We start from the raw sequence: 7,467 nt of genomic DNA, 5'->3' as shown, positions 1-7,467 counted from the left end.
GAAGGATTCTAATGCAGGATGTTACCATATGAAAATAATGTTGTTAATTTAGGTTTAAGATTGAATAATAATTTCGGTATGTCCGAATAAGTTAATTATATATTTTAAAAAGTTTTTCATGTTTGTATAAATTTTAAAGGATATGTCTTTAAGCCCTCATTAGATAAAAAATCGGCTGGTTTCTACTTGAGGTTTCCGATTATTGTTGTGCCGCTTTGTGTGGTTTAAATAATGGTCAAATTAATAAAATTGAGAGAGCTCAAATTGCGCCTATATACGGTATATTTTAAATTTAAATATAGATAAAAACGTTTCACCTTATTTAAAATAGTAAAAATGGTAGAACATAAATGAAAGGTTAGATTATATTGTTTCATCTTTAATGCATAAAATTCCTAAATATTTGTTAGAAAAATATGTAATCATGCACAATGCACATTCAAGACAGACATGTTTGTATACATTTTTAATTTTCAGGATTTATAACTGCGTAATAATACTCTTTATGCCACAACTTAAAAACTGTAAATAGTTTTGTAAAGTGTTAAGCCTGTCCTGATGAAACGGCGGACCAATGGATAAGGGGAGAAACAATAAACAAAAGTATTAAAGAAAGTAAAGTCTCTGTCTGCCTGTGGCGTAACTAGTGAATCTGATTGAAAGGTACGTCACACTTGGGCAGGAGGGGTTTGGAATATATCTGAATTTCATATTTTAATTAAATAGATAAATATATTTATAAGTTAAACATTAAACTTATGTGTATAAAACAACTTAGTTTGTTGTTCCATGTATATTTTCAAGACCTTTAGTAGGAGAGTTCCTTTCCCGTTTAAGGTTACACCACTAATTTTATCAATTCATTTTTCATTGCAGGTTTTTAAGATCACTCCTCTGAAAAGACTGAAGGGACAACTAAAGGCGGCGCCAGATATGCGTCATTCGGCAAGCACCGATTGTTTGACGTTCGGCGAACTAGTTGTCTTGCTATTTGCCGATTAACGAGCAGACGTCTACACACATGTGAGGTTTTTCCGAGCACGTGTTCGTTCTGGGAATAGCAAATAATCGTCAACATGGATGTGTCGATGTTGAGATGATGCTCTTCTTGCTTATCACGCTTTTATAATTTTAACTGGAGGATATTTACTGCTAAAAATGAAAAGGAAACCTAGAAGAAGGAGATGGTGGGCGGTATCCGTAAATCGTAATAGAAGCCAGTAAGTACCTTGTAAATAATAACTGAATTTTGTTTGTTATCCCTGGGAATGTTGGGACACTTCTCAATATATATAGTAATTGCACTAAGATTAAGCTATAATATATTGTAGAAACAGCTTACCCAATGTTTTGTATATTTAGTTAGGTATACAGTTTTCAGCTAATACGTTTAAATAAAAAAATACCCCCGTCGCAACTTACGTACTAAGCATATTTAATATTTTCGATGACACACACACATACACACACATATATTTATACATGGTTTTATATATATATATATACACCATGTTATGATAACTTATATATATATATAATATATATATATATAAGTTATCATGATCTTGGGCTTAAGTCTTACCATGCCACCTACAGTAATAATTAAACACTTTATTGCATGTTTCTGATTTCAGGTACAGCGGTACAAACTTATTAGCAGATTTGTTAAAAGAGCCTTCTGGACAGTTCCAAAACTTCTGTAGAATGTCTAATGAAGATTTTAGTTCACTACTAGCAAAAGTAACACCTTTGATTGCTAAGAAAGATACAAAGTGGAGGAAAGCAATACCACCGAATGAACGTTTTTAGCCATAACCTTACGATTCCTAGCAACAGGAGATAGTTTTAAAAGCCTGCATTACTTGTTTAAAGTATCACCCCAAATAATATCAGAGATAATTCCAGAAGTATGCAGCTCAATAATTGAAGTACTGAAGGATGTTATTAAGGTAAGCATAATAAAATTTTCAAACTCATTTTATTCGTCACGTTGTACAAGAACATTTACATCATTTTACGTATTATTGTTATTAGGTTTAGCATTTAAACAATAAGTATATATTATTTAGTAACATATTTAAGTAACCAATTATTTAAATTTGGAAAAGTAGTTTTTCAAGTCCAACATTTGAGGATGTTCACTATTTTCAGCATCAGAACATACTACAACAGTTCCAGAGAGAGCATGTAATTCGTTGGAATCACTTGGAACTGTGTACAATGTTAAAGTTTCATCAGGACATGGGGATGAATTTACAGAAGCTGACGAGGAAGGTGATGGTTGCATGAAGTAGGTGTTGCCCGATGTTGCAGGTCCTTTCACCATTCTCATTTCAAAAAGAACGTTGTCAATCCGGTGCATACATATTTCCCTTGTAGACTCGTCCCATCGATTTTAATTTTGCCGCAACTAATTCGCCGTATATGTCACATAAGTGTTTTTTCTTTTTTTGTTGAAGTGATTGTAAAGTAGTAAACGCAGCATCCATCTTCTTTTTTTATCTCAATTTCTTCAGCTGTTCTGGACTTTTTTTCGTGGTGGAGGTTTAAAGGAAGATGAGGCATAGTTTAGGCGAAGTTGTGGCACAAGCAGGTAGAACAATAGCTGAAAAGAAACATTACAATATAATGGAATAAAATATATATGCAAAGCACAATTTTGTATGTCATGTTGTAAAGTTACAAAAATAATTAAAGACAAATTCATTAAGTATCTTAATAACTCCAGTACTACAACGGTGCAAATTATGGGACTCCCACACGAATTACGGTGATGGATAGTCAATAGAAAAAAACACATTACCTTCGTTTCTTTGTTCAGGCTCTTCCCTGCTGGCAGATGGTACATTATCTGATAAATTTGGCAAATCTATGTTCCTTTCGGCTTGGAATTGCTCTTCATTTGGAGGTGGAGCCACCTGAAATCACAAATGTAGTAACTTTGTATAATGTAAAGTATTACAATGACACTAATTTTAAATAACATTTTCAGCTTCCTGCTACTGCGACTGAGTGGAGAATAATTAGTCGGCATTTCGAGGAACTGTGGAATTTCCCACACTGCATTGGTACTATTGATGGGAAACACGTAACAATTCAGTCACCAATCAACAGTGGATCCGAATTCTTCAATTATAAGAAATACTTCAGTATTGTACTCATGGCGCTGGTTGACGCTGAGTATTGTTTTATGTTCGCTGATTGTGGCTGGTCAAGGAAGACTGAGTGATGGTGCAGTTTTTTAAAAACACTGTACTCTACAACAAAAAAAAAAGTAAGAGTTTGAATTTACCTAACGATGAGCCGCTACCAGGGAGACAAAAACTGATGCCGTATGTATTTCTTGGTGATGATGCATTTGCTTTAAGTAAGCGACTCATGAAGCCATTTCCAGGTAGCCATGAACAAGGTAGCAAACCCCGCATTTTTAATTACCGTCTATCACGAGCCCGAAGAATAGTAGAGAATACGTTCGGAATAATGGCTAGTGTTTTCCGTGTACTAAGGAAGCCAATGCTACTTACAACCTGACAAAGTGGCACTAGTTACTAATGACCTGTGTTATTCTGCATAATTTTTTAAGAAGAAGCAGGACATCACGATCGATGTACACTCCAGCGGGAACCTTTGATTCTGAAGATAATGGTATGGTTACAGGAGGGTCGTGGAGGGAAGATACCGCTGATATGACATCTATGTTTACCTCTACAGAAAGTGCCTAGGAAGCCAGGTACCGCAGCAAAGGAATACAGAGAAGAGTTTGCTGAATACTTTATGAACAATGGAAAAATCCCCTGGCAAAATGACTACAGTTAAATACATGTGTACCCTGTACCATTGATTTTAATAAATAAATATAAATATTTTACCTCTGAACTAAGTGTCTCTCTTGGCAGGTTCTTATCTTTGAGAAATCTTTCCATGATTTTCATAAGCAAACCAATTTGGTTTGTATATAACATCAGATCCGGCTCCACTTTTACAGCTTTCCTTAACCTTTTTCAAACACGTTCTAAATGAAGCCATCAGAGAGTCTTTTTTCTTTTTTCAATTCGGTGACAGAAAACTTGTTACCCATCTTGCTTTCGATTCTTTTCCATGCATCGTATATTTCATTTCTATTTTTGTGATTGGGATGAGAAGGGTTCCAAATAACTGGTTCATTTCTCATAGTATTGTAAGAAATCCAACACCAACTCATTAGGCCACTCCATACCTTAAAATAAGAATAAAATTATTGTTTATGTTATTTTTCTTAAGTTCATAAAATGTTAATGAGTTAAATGGGGAAACCCCGGTCAATAACTGTATAGGACATGAAAACCCTTAAAATTGTAACTTTAATCATGACAAAATATTAAAATATTAATATTTGTAGGAATTTTTAAAACATTTAAAGAATTCAGTTTATAATTCAGTAGCCTGGTCATTCACTAGTTTTTCAGCCCAAATAAGAACTACTTAACCTCAATTTAAGAAAATAAAATTCGTCTTACCCAATAGTCAATGAGGCTCTGATGACAAAATTGGAAACCGTGAACAGTTCTTATCTCCCAACCACAAAGCCGAATGTGTGGATGAAGCAAAGTTTTGCCTTTTCCCAAATATTCGTCCACTTTGATGTGTGCAAAAGACCGACACTGAACGGGAAACAACGAGCACTAATGTTTGCTGCTTGCCGAATAGACAAACAGACATCCACACTGCTCGCGATTCGGCGAGTCGCTGCTCGGTGCTTGACGAATGACGCATGTCTGGCGCCGCCTTAAAAGAAATGCATATTACAAGATACATCGTCTTCCTCCTTTACCATTAAATTATTCATCCTAAAATGACCGATGTAAATGTTTTCGTTTAACTTCTATATTCATTAATTAAATGTAGAAAACAGGAACACCTAAAGTAGTGCCTCTGAGTAGTAACCTAAAACGAGTCCTGGTCAAGTTATTAAAAAGCTCTTTAGCTTTGACGAAATTACGATCTCCTTTTCAAATACGACGTAAATGGTAATGAAGCCACAGAATGATAGCAATTAGTGTAAAAGTTGAACGTTACCTTCCGTTTGTCAGGGAAACAAGTCGGCTCATTAAAAGTTTTATGGTCAAATGACACTCGGGTACAGCTGTTTGTAAATGTCAGCTTAGACTTGGTGGTGCAGTGGCAGGACTCTAATTGTGACAATGCTTCCTCAATTCATTAAACGAGATTTAAATTATAATTATGTCTGTTATTCACAGTTACTGTTTTCGTAATAACTAAAACTGTTTTTTAATAACTACAGTTTGTTTGTGTTTTTAAAATACGTATCCAAATTAAAAATTACATCTGCTTTTGGTGGAAAACAAATATAAAAAAGATACATTATTCTATTGTAAGAATAATAATTTACTGGTTATTTTTTGTACTGGTAGAGCATTATTTTTAATAAATATATTATGTTTTACTATATATTTAACCCATCGACTGATATATAACTCATATACAGAAGTAGGCTTTTCAGATCTCTGAGTGTGTATATATTTTCTTTCTTGATCGGGTAAGGAGGCAAAATCAACTATGGAACAAAAAGCTAAGACCGGAGTAAATTTAAATGGCCAAAAATATTCAAATATTGTCATATTTTCTTGATCTTGACAACAAACTAAACTCAAAATTGGCGTCGGAAATATAATTCATTCGAACCAGCAGATCTCATGAAAAAACTTGTGAAAGTGTGGAAGATTAATGTGTAATATTATAATTGCGAAAGTGCCTTTGTGTGTTTGTTTTGCCTTCATGCGGAAATTATTCAACCGATTGTACTGAAATTTTACATGGGCATACTTTGGATCTCTGCTACGAATATAGGCCTATTTGTATTTCAAAAAGCCTTCGGGAAAAATATAATCTGATACAAAAATAGTTTTTATATTTTTAACCTTTTCAATTCCCTCTCATTTTGACCTCCACTTCAATTAGCATGGCTGACGATCATTCCACATCTTACGAGAAATTATTTTATTCGTTTCAATAAAAGCCGTTTCAAAAAAGTGTGTATTATACATTCCTAATCGACTAAGACTATTTAGCTAAATTAATATATTACAGCAACACTATTTTCTTGATTGTGACAACAAGGTAACATCAACTATGGCACTGGAAATATCTTCGACTAACAGATACATATGTAACATACCTATGTATGTTAATTTTTATTAGTTTGAACATTATGCAAATTCCCATTACACAACCTAGTGGCCACCGGCCGGAAACCACAGTGGGACGTTCGCAGTAAATTGAAACACCTTTTCAATGAACTGCTATGTAAAATGGCTTCTTTTATTGTTGTTACAGACGCTTTATTTAATTAATGTAAAAAGGTCATAATGAAAACAATTCGAAATTAATAGCATTTCTGTCTGCATTTTTGACGTAGGACATAAACAGCTTTGCTGGAATTCTATTTTTCAATACCTTATGACTTCAGATATAGAAAAACAACATCTCTATTAGAAACAGCTCGAAATGATTTAATTTGCCAATCATGAATAAAGCTTAAGCTCTCAAGAAAGTTTGAGATGTGACATAATCTAGATAAAGATCTCAACAATGCTGCTATTGGAGGCCTTAAGTTTCGGTATCTGGAGGAACCCGAAAAATCAATGAGGGATGTCAGTTCCTCACAACATGAGTAATTGAACTCAAGGTAGCTCGGAGATTTTTGTCTCCCAAAATTCATTTTGAAGATGTTCAATGACATTAATGTTGTTGGAGTTTTATCTTCTGAGCTTGATGCAACGAGATGGGACAAAAATAAAGACCTCTTGGAACTTCTATCATAGACTAGGCAGTTATTTGATGACCTCTTGAATTTATGTAAGGGTACCAGAACAATTGAACTGAAAAAAGTAAGCACTGGTTTGAAAGAAATTATACACACTTATGATACAATTGATCCCTGGTCAATATCAATATCCCTGATTTATACAACGTTAGTAGATTATTATACAACAAGTATTAACTTCTGTATGGTGATTAATTTAGTATATTACTCTATGAAAACTGAAATAGAAATTACTGTAACAACACAGATCTAAAGAATGGTTTAATTGTTTTGCATTTTAAAAGCAAATAAATAAATCAAACATAAAAATTATCAGTAATATGTATTAGTATACTACGTTGCTCGTTTAAATTCCATTGCCGTCTCATAATTTTAAGTCTTGTTTGAATTAATTACATTCAGTAATGACATCGCCATCTCTATTAAAATGAAACTAATTACCTTCACGAGACAAATAAACAACTCCAGGTTATTGTTAGTCAATTCTGAATGTTTCATGTTTTATGCATGGGTTTAGTTCCAATTTCGTACATAAAGTTGGCTATAAAATTAATTTACTATTGTTACCAATTTTGTCGGGCAATAATCATACCGTAAACGTAATCATATAATTTTATAGATTTGACTTTACGAATTTTTGGATT

At 33.5% G+C, this 7,467-nt stretch overlaps 1 pseudogene; it reads right to left on the bottom strand.

The window, feature by feature from the left end:
* Nucleotides 1–2,546: 2,546 nt before the first annotated feature.
* On the bottom strand, nucleotides 2,547–4,271 carry LOC124366751 (annotated as a pseudogene).
* Nucleotides 4,272–7,467: the final 3,196 nt, after the last annotated feature.

The sequence above is a fragment of the Homalodisca vitripennis genome, chromosome 7 (assembly GCF_021130785.1).
Source record: "Homalodisca vitripennis isolate AUS2020 chromosome 7, UT_GWSS_2.1, whole genome shotgun sequence".
NCBI lineage: Eukaryota > Metazoa > Arthropoda > Insecta > Hemiptera > Cicadellidae > Homalodisca > Homalodisca vitripennis.
The sequence above is the reverse complement of the archived record's forward strand: the minus strand, read 5'-3'. Positions and strand labels throughout refer to the sequence as shown.